Here is a 12,622-nt window from a genome sequence, read left to right as displayed (position 1 = left end):
CACCTGTACATATCTTTGTCCTCTGGCAGAGGGGACTCGTGAGGGTAAAGGAGACCAGGAACCAGAGGTCGCTGGGAGTTATCCGGAGGACAGGAGATGTGGACAGGCAGGCTCTGACCAGAGGTCTCAGCCACGGACAGGCCAGAGCCAGGCCGGCTGGGTTTCAGCTGCCCCAGTTGCAGGCGGAGAGAACAGCTAGTGTGATTGTCTCAGGACTCCTGAGAGATAAGGAAGACATGCCTTGTGCATGTCTAGTAGGTCACACCTCTGCCCAATTATCTGTCAGTCCCTGTCTTTAGGATCATCACACAGAAGCTGAACAGTGGGAAGAAATGTTCCCTGTGATTTAAATAACACAGAGAAGTGCAAACCGGGCCTAAGGGGCTGGCAGAGAAAGCACCCCCTGGCACAGGGTGGCTGACTGTCCCAGTTTGCCCAGCACCGAGTGGTTCTCAAAGGCAGGACTTCTGGTGCTAAGACCGAGACATATTGGTCGCCTTGCCGAAACACTCACACATGAACTAAGCCTCTGGTTTGGCAAAGCACCCATGGGCACCACATGAAATCTTCATGCTCAGGAATATCGAAGGCTCAGGTTGCAGGGTTGGTTGGGAGGCTGAGTGCCCAGACGCGCATCCCGGTGAGCCCTCGGCATACTCGCTGGGCCTTGCTTCCTCCAGAAGAACTGGATATACCTCCTAGCTACAAGACACAACACTATGGGAGATGAACTAAAGTTGCTTGGGACCCGGAACTCTGAGAAAGGTCCTTCTTGGGGATTTCTTGGAGGAGCCTGTGAGCAAACCCAGGAAGAGGCCACAGAGCAGAACTCTGGTTCCTGGCTGTCCCCAGAGGTCACTCTGTCCTACAATGATCTCAGTGGCTGGGGTGAGCAAGGGATGGGCATGGGGAGAAGCAATGAGGGCCATTTCCAGGCTACCAATGCCAAGCACAGCTGAGCTGTGATTAACTTCTACACAGAAATGAGCAGAAAAAGGGACAGTGCCCCCAGTCCTTGCCCTACCCAGCCCCCTCCCTAACCAGTCCAGCACACTGAGCTGAACTTCCCCTGGCTGAATCCACTTAATTTTCTCCTAAGCTGCTTTGTGGGGCAAGATGCTGAGCACACGACGTGTCCAGTCCTGCTGTAGTTGAATTTCTCTACGACCGAGGGAAGGCTCCAGTTCCATGCCCCTCCTGCCAGCTGAAACAGAGCCCAGCCTCACACTGGGCCCCTGGGTTCATGGAAACCAGGGGCAGGAATGGATACTCATCTCTTCCATCCCTTAAAGGCAGTCTGCCTCCATCGAGGGCCAGAGATAAGATGGAGAGTTTCTCCCTCCTGCCTCCACCAAGTCAGTCATTTCTTAGTTCAGCAGATGTTTTATCAGGACCCACCATGTGCAGAGCACAGGGAAAGAAACTGAGGTGGCTGAGACCCGGCCTCAGAACCCAAGGAGGGACAGGACGGCACAGGGAGTGGAGATCCACTGGCAGGCCCCAGCTCACACTCTGAGCCCTCCGGGTATGGTTGCCCTGCTCTGTGTCCCCACACACCCCACCCAAGTGGGCGCACGCAGAGAGATGGAGATAAGGAAAAGAGAAGCCAAAATCCCAGTTAATTCACAAAGCACGGCTCTGTGGGACAGATAATCAAGCTTTACTTCAATCTACAACACATTTCTGACAAATAACTTCTACTGAGCCCTAAGTCCAACCCCTAAGGATTGAGATAGATAATTAAAGAGTCGTCTAAGGAGAAATGTAATCAAACCCCCTTTCCTTTTCCTTCACTGGTTTGCTCGTTCGTTCCTTCCTCCACATTTCAGGAGTGCCCTCTCTCTGCCGGCACAGAGCTAGGCACCGGGACTCGGGGGGAAAGTTCAATCTGACCTCACTCCGTGTCCACTGCCCCCATTCTGGCTGTGTGATCGAAGCGAGTCACGACTGTGCACCCTTGAACTCTGCTCACTGCCCAGACCCTGGGGCCTATGCCGAGGCCGGAGGAGCACACGTAGAAGGCTGTTCTGCACGGCTGCCTCTGTAGTGTGGAATTACAGGCAAAGCAGACACTTAGGCTTCTGCCTCTCCTTGGCCTCTCCCCTCCCCTTCTCCTCTGCCCGGGATGGAAACTCTGCCACTCTGGGCTCACATGCTTGAGTCACAAGGCTGAGTGCCTTGCAAAAGAAGTAGTTCAAGGATATAACAGGCAGGAGGCCAGTGAAACAAAAATATAGCATTTCATCTTGTTCATTATGTACCAGTCTTCTTTTTTTGATGCCTGAGAAAGTAGCGCCAGTGCTTACTGTTTGCCCAGCCCTCCTACCTCTCCTTCCCACCTGGTATTGAGGCCTTGATCACTACTTATCTTCCCCAGTATTCCTTTCTTCATTTCTCTCAAGGCCCACAAAATGGTGCCTTACTGTCTATATTGCCCAGCACAGAGAGTTACTGGACCTGGCCAGTGATAAGGAGCTAATGCAGAGCAAATGAGCTTGGTGTCTACCAGTCTCCCTCCCCCGTTCCTTTCCTCCCCTCTAGGAGTCCCACCTCTGGAGCCCTTCCTGGCCTGGAGTCTCTGGCCCACTTAGGCCAATGACAGCACTGGGAGCCCCCGTGGTTGATTGACACCTTGTAAGTAGGCTTCCTCCTCTGCCCAGGCAGGTTGTTGGGTCTAATTGTCTAACTGCAGATTTCCATCTCTGATCTGCATGGGAAGATGGGCAAGCAGCTATGCCAGGCCCCAGGGGACCACAAGCTCCTGGGGCGCAGGCCTGTCCACCTGGCTCTCTAGACCTGAGGCCTCAGGGGGCCTTCTCAAGGGTAAGACACAGCCCAGTTGTCTAAAAGGGAAAAATACAAGAGGGAGTGTAAGCCAAACCCTGTGTCCTCCTGCTCCCTACTCCCTCCCGCGTGCTCCCATTCCTGGGGAAAGGACAGAGCAGGTATCAGACAGCCAGGGTGGCCAGGTTTCCTTTCCCATTCTGGGTACAGTCTTCTGACTCTGTTTCTGAGAGCAAGTTCCCTGACTTCTGATACCACCTCATCATCGTTAAAATTCAAGCTGGAGGGCAGCCCCGGTGGCGCACGGTTTAGCGCCGCCTGCAGCCTGGGGTGTGATCCTGGAGACCCTGGATCGAGTCCCACGTCAGGCTCTCTGCATGGAGCCTGCTTCTCCCTCTGCCTGTGTCTCTGCCTCTCTCTCTCTCTGTCTCTATGAATAAATAAATAAATAATCTTTAAAAAAAATAAAATAAAATTCAAGCTGGAGCCCTGGCTACTTTGAGATGATAGAGGCTGGGGTGAACAAAAAAGAAACTGCCGTTAGATGCTGCTTGGATTTCCTTCTTGATGGGTCCTAGAAGCAGCGCACAAACCCACATCTGTGATAACCGGTCAACTTTCCTCTGCCACTACTCTGTCCTGGGCAGCATCTGCAGATCCTCTCAGTTACAGACCAGGTCACTACAAACAGGTGTGCCAAATAGCAACCACTAACAATGACTGAGCACCTACTGTGTGTCAGGCACTGTGCTAAGCTCTTTGTTTGTACGATCTCACTTAATATTCATAAGAACCCTGTAAAACAGGTAGAGACAGTGATGCAGATAGAAGTTAGCTAACTTGTCCACGGCCAAGCAACTAGAAAGTGGTAGATTGAAATCCACACTCGAGCAAGCTGACCTCAAGTGTTTCCTTCTTATCTTCTCGTGTGTGTGTTTGCGCGCATGCATGCACATGCTTAGCAAACTATAAACTATTACACAAGTATGAAGAGTTATTATTAGATCACTGATAGTAGCATGAGCCAGGGGTGGGTGCAGGGGGTAGTCAGAGAAGATTTACGCCTGACCATTAATCTGATTAAATATGGCTGAACTGTATGTATTTCAGAGCTAATAGGAAATGTTATTTAGAGTGTCTTGTTCTGACTCTCTCCATCAGCACAGACTTGAAATTTGACTGAATGGAAATGCAAAGGACTCTTTCCAGGACTCCCAAGCTGGTATTTATGGGATGCTGGTCTTAGTGATCCAGAGAGGCCACAATGGGGAAGAGTGAGCCACCATGTTGCCATGTGGTCTCAGCTTTCACAGCAATAGGGAGAAGGAGGCCTCTTCCCAAAGTTAGGGTTCACTTATTGTGGGAGGCTGGAGCAACATCTAATTAGAGAGAGTCATTAATAGGCAATTAGCCTGTAATGAATAAAAGGATCTAGGCAGTGATCATCAAGGCTGGTAGCATCACAAAAGAAGAGACACTCAGACATTGTATGTCTCCTGATACATGTACACCCTGCAACCAAGAGGTATTTGCATATTCCCCCCAGTAAGTAAATTAAAGGAACCTGAATTCGATTCAGCCCTAAATGTATCTACACACACAGGATATATAGGGACAGTGTAACACATTAAATGACATGGAGACAATGCAATCAGCCAAATTCAGAATGTGAAACACTCTTACAAGACAAACTGCCCCGTTTCTTTAGCAAAACGTTGCAAAAGAGAAGGAAAGAATAGAGATTAAGAATGAGTTAAAAATCTATGATAACCAATCACAGCATACGGACTTATTTGAATCCAAATTAAAGAGAAAATAGGAAAAAATGTATATAATAATGAGAGAAATATGCATACTAGCTGGAAATTGTATTATATTAAGGAATTGTTAATTCCATTTAGATGTGATAATTACACTTATTTTTAAGAGTCCCTTTCTTTACAGGTGAAATGATAAGCTATCTAGGATTTACTTCAAAATAATCAGAAGGTAGAAAAAACTGGAAGTATAACTAATATAACATGGGCCATAAGCCGACTTCAGAATTACTGAAGTTTGGGAACATGGAGATTATTACCCTATCTTCTCTACTTCTGTATATGTTTGCAATTTTCTATGATACAAAGAGGTTTTTTTTTTTTTGTTAGGGTTTTTTGTTGTTGTTGTTTATTCTTTTAGATTGAGAGAGTGCACGCATGAGCAGTGGAAGGGCAGAGGGGTAAGTGGGGGAGGGGCAAAGCGAGAGAGACAGTCTTAAGCAGGCTCCATGCTCAGCATGAAGATCCTGACCTGACCCAAAATCAAGGGCTGGGCCCATGTTGGGCGATCGTAAGATGACTGAGCCACCCAGGGATCCCTGGTTGTTTTTTGTTTTTTTTTTTTAAGATTTACTTATTTATTTATGATAGACACAGAGAGAGAGAGAGGCAGAGACACAGGCAGAGGGAGAAGCAGGCTCCATGCACCGGGAGCCCGATGTGGGATTCGATCCCGGGTCTCCAGGATCGCGCCCTGGGCCAAAGGCAGGTGCCAAACCGCTGCACCACCCAGGGATCCCCTGGTTGTTTGTTTTTAATAAAAATCTGACCCTTTGTAATTATCACTGTGGTAATAATATAAGCACAGTGCAATAAAATCCTGTGAGCTGGCCAGGCCACTGGCTCTGGCCCCTGGGGCTCCCCCCTTGAGAACATGCTGGGAGGGCCCCCCTCATCCCCGTAGGCTGCTTTTCCCTTTCCTGCAGGAACAGTGAAGACATTACACCTCACCTTCTACAGCCAGATCCTTGGACAGAGGTAGGGCCATTTTTGCGTAAAAGAAAGCAAGCCTCGGGATCCCTGGGTGGCGCAGCGGTTTGGCGCCTGCCTTTGGCCCAGGGCGCGATCCTGGAGACCCGGGATCGAATCCCACATCGGGCTCCCGGTGCATGGAGCCTGCTTCTCCCTCTGCCTGTGTCTCTGCCTCTCTCTCTCTCTGTGACTATCATGAATAAATAAATAAAATCTTTAAAAAAAAAAAAAAAAAAAAAAAAAAGAAAGCAAGCCTCTTAAGGTCCCACTACAAGACAATGGAGGAGCCGCACTCAATCTTCGGATGCAAAATTCAACATTCCCCCTTCTGCCCAGACCACCTTGGCTCAGGGCTGAAAACAGTTTTTCCAGCCCCCCATTGAATTTGGCCTCTCACTACCCTGGGGTCTCAAAAAGAAAAGAACTCGCGTCTCCACAAAGCAGCATCTGTGCTGGCTGGGGCAAATGCCTTCTTGCCTTTCTGCTTCTATTAGATGCCAGAGTAGGGCAGGGGAGAGGGGGAGAAGGAAGAAGGTATGGGAAGAAGAGGCCCCAGAAGAGCCAAGCACCTAAACCCACGCTCGAGCCCAGCCCAGCCCTGCAGAAGGGCCCAGGCTACAGTCAACCCCACCTCGGGTAAACACTGGGTGCCTCCTACGCTGCTCCTTCCCTCAGTACTTCCTGGTGCTGCTGATCACAGGGTTCACGGGAGAGGAGAGAAGACAGAGGGAGATAGGGAGGGAGAATTCGGAAAAGAGAGGGAAAGAAGGTACGGGGTGTCAGAGAAGACCTTGGGAAGGTAAGAAATACAAGGGGAAGGCACTAGACCCAGCACATTCCAGAGCTCAGATCTGCTAAGGAAAGAATTGAGTGAAAGAAGCAAAGAGAAAAGGAGAGAGAGGGGGAGAAAGCTCAGTAGGGATTGAGGGAGCGGGGAGGGTCCCAGAGACCCACAGGAACTGGTCACCCAACTGCCCACACCACACTAGAGCCCCACGCTTCTGGTGGCCCCAGGGGCCATGCCCAGCCCAATTTTCTCAGGGGGAGTTCCCAGCCCTTACCAGCCCAGGAGGGGTGTGTGGGAGCCAGCCTGCAGACACACCACATGGCCTGGAAGGTCCCTTCCCTACCTCCTAGCAGCCTGCTCCTGGAAGAGAGACAAGTGGACTGATCCACCTGCCTCCTGAGGGCAGAGTGCCAGGAGGGAGGCTCCACCTCAGACCAGTGGCCAATCAAGGGAGCCAGAGGAGTCTGCCCAGAGCTGCCCACTGGGGGGACACAGGGTTCACTTAAAATTCATCCAAGGTGCCTGTTCCATATTGATGCCCATGTTGGGCGATCGTAAGATGACTGCCTCCCACCTCCTCACATTCACTGACCTTCAGGGACCACGGAGCCCAAGGTTACCTCGGAGTCAGGGCAAGCAGGCATCAAGCGGGTGGTGAACACTGACCCTTTAGGCAGCGAGGAAGTGGGCCAGCAAGCCCCCTGCTGACTCTCTAGGGACCCCCCCCTCAACTAATTGGGGGGCAGTCCTGACTCTGAAACTCAAATCCTGGCTCTGCCACTTGCTGGCTGCACAACCCAAGGTGGGCCACCGAACAGCTCCAAGCCTCAGTTTTCAAGCCTCAGTGATCTTTTCCTCAGCCTGCATGTCCAGAGTGATGGGAGCATGTGAAGGAAAAGCGCTCCGGGCTCCCGGAGGAAACACGCTGCACTCTACACACAAGGTATCATTACGGTAAATGAGAGTTCCTGCCACACCTAGGAAGGAGGAGGCAGGTTTCTGGCCTGCTCTGCAAGGCAGCCCAAGTAAGGATAAGGCAAATGACAAATCAAGCCGGAGAACACAGAGGCTGGGGCCTGCAGGCACCCTGCCCAGGAGAGCCAGAGGCGCCCCCAGCTTCATCAGAGGGAAATGGAACATGCTGGCAAGGAGAAGTGAGAAAGAAGAGGGAAGACAGGACAGGGCAGGGTGGCATGATCCGCCCCTACGGCTCGTATTTGTGGGGTGACAGGGGTTTCTCTACCCATCCAGGGCCTGGCCCAAAGGGGGCTGGCTCGGAGGAGCAGGCAATCCCACCACATGGCTCCTTCTTCCTGCCGCAGGGAGGGAGCTTCCACAAGGAGTAAGATCTCAAACCCATGACTCCAAGAGTTCTCTGCATCTCCTACAAATCATAAGGTTAATAACAATCTCTGATATTGCAAAGCTTTCCATACATGTTGACTGTTTATCATGCAGCCTCTCAGAACCCAGAGGAGGAAAGCCTTACATGATTATCTTACATGATTATCTCTCCCTATTATCTTAGCCAATCAAACAGTTGGCGCTCAGAGGGGAGAGTGCATGATCTGAAGTTACACATCTTACAGGAAGTGCCAATGCCCGGACAGAAGCCCTGTTTCTGAGGCTTGAGAACCAACTCTTTTCCTGCTGATCAGCCCAGGCCTTGGCCCTCACGGGTGTTGGTGAACAGACAGGAGGGCTGGTCCTCTTGGGAGGAGCCTCCTTGGCCCTATTCTCCTGCCACTCTTGGGACCAAGAGTTAGCAACCCACTTCTGGACTGGGCAAGTTCAAGGACCTCAGGGGGTTAAAGGCAGACCGTATGAAGGCAAGCCCAAGGTTTCCCTGGCAATGAACTTCCAAAAAACTTAAGCAATGTCCACTCATTTGCTCTTGCTAGACAACAACTTCTCAGTCAGCCTATTAAACACTGTAGGGTCACTCTGAGGTTGTGAGTTCTGATGAGGTCCAGCCTTGAGCCATTTCTCTCTGGGTCTGAGACACAGAAGGCCAAAAGTAACAGGATGCTGACTAGCAGGCGTGGGGAAGGAAAAGAATCCCAGCTCCTGAACCTTCCCTGGAAGCAGGTCTGGGCTGGGGTGAAGCAGGCATATGGACTATATATACTGCAGCTCAGAGGCCCTGAAAACCTCCCCCAAGCAAGCCTACTCATGGGCAGGGGGACAAGATGAACTGTGTAGCTAATACTCCTCCCTCCATCTCAGAGGGAGGAACTGGGTGGGGTAGGCACAGAGTGGGTTGGGAGCAAAACTCCCTTCATCCTGCTCAGTGAAACCTGCGATCTCCGTGCTGAGGGGAGTAAGTGAAAGACCCTGACCACTTAAATGACCTCTCCATCTATAAAACACATCTTCACTCCTAATAAGATCACCAGCAGAGGTGGGCTCCAGACTCGGTCTTGATGAGACCATCTATCTAGGAATCAGAGACCCTTCCCACACGACTCCTTCCTTCCATTTGGCCTGTCAAGGGTTAACCTACAGCCGACCCTCAACTCCCATTTTCAGCCCAGCCAGGAAAACAGGATGGCTGGGGCAGCTGGTGGAGGGTGGGGGGTGTTTAGCTTGGCCTCTGCCCAGCATGCAGACAACTCCCTTCAATGTATAGACACCCAGGCTGGGCCCCTTCATCTATGTCCTTTCCTTCCTCCCCCACCAGAGGAAGGCTCTAGAGAAGGCCCTCTTGGCAAGGGAGGTAGGGGGGAGGCTTTTTTTCAGGATTAGAGAACAGTCTGAAGGAGGAGCCCATTTCTCAAATGCATCTTTGAAGCTTCAGTAGACAGCTACGCCCTTCTCCACTCTCTGCCAGAGCTACTGGGGATGGCAGCTCCAGGGACAGCGGTGCCAGGAAGATAGTGCCAGTTTCCACAAGTAGAGACAAAAGTGACCTCAGGAGAAAGCTGACAGACAAGGAGCCATGTCATTCCCTTTTCTATCTGGGCAGCAAGGGCTGAGCCCCCCCACCCCAGGGCGGGTGGCAGAAAGGCCAGCTATTCTGAGCCAGGCATCTGAGCCTGGGGATGACAGGGCATATGTGACATGGGCATCTCTGTACCTTCTTTCCCCCTTGAGCCATGGCCACTCTTCTACCATAGTCCTCTGTCACTTTGCCTCAACTACTTTGATGGCCAGGAAATCATTCTGTTGGGTCACCTTTAAGAGGCATCTCTATGGTGTTCCAGGGCAAAAGCCTCTACATATGGGAGTGACCCAATGTAAACCTCTCTAGTGCCAAAAAGGGCTTTCTAAGGGGTCTTGTACCTACCTAATCCCCCCTCTATGCTGTAACCGTAACCCTCCTGCCTTCAGTCACCAGTTCAACTTTCTCCCCTGAGGATTTACCCTAAGTCTGGGATTCCCAACCTCCCCTCCTGAGCCCCTGAAATAGCTCTGAGTATGTCATCAGAAGCCCTCATTATTAACTGACCTTCTCTGTCCATAATGTAGTCTTTAGAGTATAAATTAAACATGATGGGGATCCCTGGGTGGCTCAGCGGTTTAGCGCCTGCCTTTGGCCCAGGGCACTATCCTGGAGTCCCAGGATCGAGTCCCGCGTCGGGCTCCCATGTTGTCTCACTCCTCCTGTGTCTCTGCCTCTCTCTCTATGTCTATCATAAATAAATAAATAAATCTTTAAAAAAAATAAAATAAAACAAAATAAACATGACCCAGCAACCTGCCTGAATCGCGTCATCCCAAGCCCCCGTGCCCTGAAGATGAAAGTGTGCCTCTGAGTTGGTCTCCCTGCTCACTCTAAATGACAGTTCTGTCCTACCCTGGCTTAAAAGGCTTCAGTGTATCTCTCTGCCTACAGGATAGAGGCTAAATTTCTTAGCTCAAAATATAAGGCCTTTTATAATCCAGCCCCATTTATTTATCCAATATGATCTTCTACTACCACCCTAAAATTAAAAGCATAGATTTCCTGTAAGTGCTATAAGCCATCGGTGCCAGAGGAATTCAGTGGAAAGAGAGGTCATTTTTGGCTAGGGTGATCAGGCCAGATGCCCTGGAAGGGTCTCGTGTGTGTGTGTGTGTGTGTGTGTGTGTGTGTGTGTGTGTGGTAGAAGGTGTTATGCAGAATCATCAAAGGACCAGCTTGCATGCAGTTCTGCTCTCTTCCTCCTGACTTGACCCCACTGTGGGCTTGTAAGCATAAAGGACATGCATTTGCAAAGCCTCATGGATATAGGAAATGCTTTTCTGCACTTGAAGATTTGTTAAACTCCAGGCATCCAGGAACAGAATCAGACTGGAACAGAATCACAATAGCTATCAACCGCCTGTGAGGAGCCCCCTGCTCATGCTGGACCAGAGAGATAAAGAGAGTGGGGTCTGGAGAGGCCTCTTCCATGGCTCCCAGTGGGCAGTCTCCTGGGATGGATTCCATTTCACTTCCCCTGAGCGCACTGCTCCACCAAATGCACTGGGAGGAAAGAATTCCAAGAAACTCGTGTCTTTCTGGACTCCCAGACTTTTCAGTTTGGATCTTTGAAGGGAAGGGTGTGAGAAGAGTTAAGGGAAAAAAAAATCCAACCTCCTCTGCCTTCTGTGATTCTGGCAACTCCATGCTATATATCAGTGGCCAGGCAGGGGAGTGGGAGAGAGAACTGAGCTTGGAATGAAGGGACAGAAGACCAGACCAGACTAGTGGACGCCTAGCCTAGTCAGCTCTCCCTTCCCAGGCAGCATCTCGAGCCAGAGAATGATGAGGCCAGAGCCAAAGCAATAAGAGGGAAGGGCATCAGGGAAGGAAAGACATAAATTATTGCTGTCCCCAGCTTTACCATGAAATCCCCTTCCTAGGGCTGCAACCTCCTCGTCCATGCGGTAACTCCTCCCGTGGAACACCCCCACTGTACTTTCATCTTGAGCAGGGTCCTCATATGTGATGAGGCTGAGAGAGACCCAAAAATGGAGTCAGAGAGGAGAGGTGAAGGGAGCACATGAGCATGAGGATGAGGAAAAAGGAAAAGAATTAATGAGCTTTTGTTGGAATTAATTTTCAAAGAGCAAACAAAAGCAATTAATGTGGGAGGGTGGGATCTCCAGGCCCAGCTGCTACAAGGAAGCTGCCTGGGTGGCTGAGACCTGGCTGTCTGCACTGTGATTAGAAAGAAGGTAGGAGGTTGCTCAGTGGAGGAGAATCCAGGGGAAATGACTCTCTGTATGCTCCAGAGGGAGGGAAGGAGTAGCTGGGAAGCGTGTACCAGAATAATAATGTGTGCGTTGGTGAACAACGCACAAACCTGAAGATGTTAGCAGGGCAGGTCCATCAACCACCTCTAGCCATAAAGCTATCCCAAATGTACAGTGTTTGCCAAACCCTTGAGAATGGGAAGTCACGTCATGATAGGCCACATGAAGTGAATGGCTAGTCTGTCTTAAACACAGGATGCTTAGCGGGTCTTACTTCCCTTCATCCAGATAACAAACCAGTATTATCCTCCCCATTTTACAGATGACGAAACTGAGGTTCTAAGAGGTTAAGGATACAGGAAAGAAGGTTTGCCCTAAGTTCCCAGGCACATAGGTCTGAATTGCAGCTCTACAACTTCTTAACTACGTGACCCAACAATGTCACCTCGGACCATTTAACATCTTGGAACCATGGCTTCATCATCTGTAAAACAGAGATACTACTATGTACTTTCTGGCCGGCTATAAAAATTAAATAGGATAATTTATATGTATAAAGCTCCTACATGGTGCGGGTAAATGTTTGTTCGCTTCCCTGTCCCACCTTTCGATAAGATAATTTAGTCATTCATTCAACAGACAGTGGAGTGTCCAATGTACAAAAAAGGGAATTTATGGGAGCCCTTTTCATGCTAGGCAATTCACTAGGTCATGAGGGTAGGGTGTGAAGGTTGACAAGACTAGGACAGAGTGCCTGCCTTCAAGCAGGAGGTTACAATCTAGAAAGCCAAGCCCATAAGCCATGAGTAACTGAATGCCATGAGGTGTGTCAGAGTTTTGTAGGACAGGGCAGCCAAAGATCCAGAGCCTTGGGAGTTTAGACAGTGGAGGGGAGCAGACTGCAGGAAGAGAGATATGACCCTCATAGGGCTATGGGGATAGTTCTGAGAAGAGCTCACATGCCTTTGGAGCATTGGGAAGGGCTAGATTTGGAATGGACCTGAAGGGGCAAGGTTTCTTCTGGCCTCTCCTGAGGCAGCTGCTAAGGGGATTCATGGGATCCTAATCAATATGTGTTTTTGGTTTCTAGGTGGGAGGAGCA

The 12,622-nt window shown here is 50.2% G+C and overlaps 1 protein-coding gene across 11 annotated transcripts in view; it reads right to left on the bottom strand.

The window, feature by feature from the left end:
- PLEKHA6 (pleckstrin homology domain containing A6) overlaps nt 1–12,622 on the bottom strand; it is a 140,713-nt gene that overhangs the window by 89,196 nt on the left and 38,895 nt on the right. Inside the window, exon 1 of one of the 11 annotated variants that reach the window (XM_077886799.1) lies at nt 6,635–6,730. The exons of the other annotated variants lie outside the window; for them this stretch is intronic. The gene's annotated coding sequence lies outside the window, so the exon portion shown is untranslated. Of the gene's footprint in view, nt 1–6,634; nt 6,731–12,622 lie in introns of those variants that run through there. 11 annotated transcript variants of the gene reach the window in all.

This window comes from Canis aureus, chromosome 38 (genome assembly GCF_053574225.1).
Source record: "Canis aureus isolate CA01 chromosome 38, VMU_Caureus_v.1.0, whole genome shotgun sequence".
Classification (NCBI taxonomy): Eukaryota; Metazoa; Chordata; class Mammalia; order Carnivora; family Canidae; genus Canis; species Canis aureus.
The sequence above is the reverse complement of the archived record's forward strand: the minus strand, read 5'-3'. Positions and strand labels throughout refer to the sequence as shown.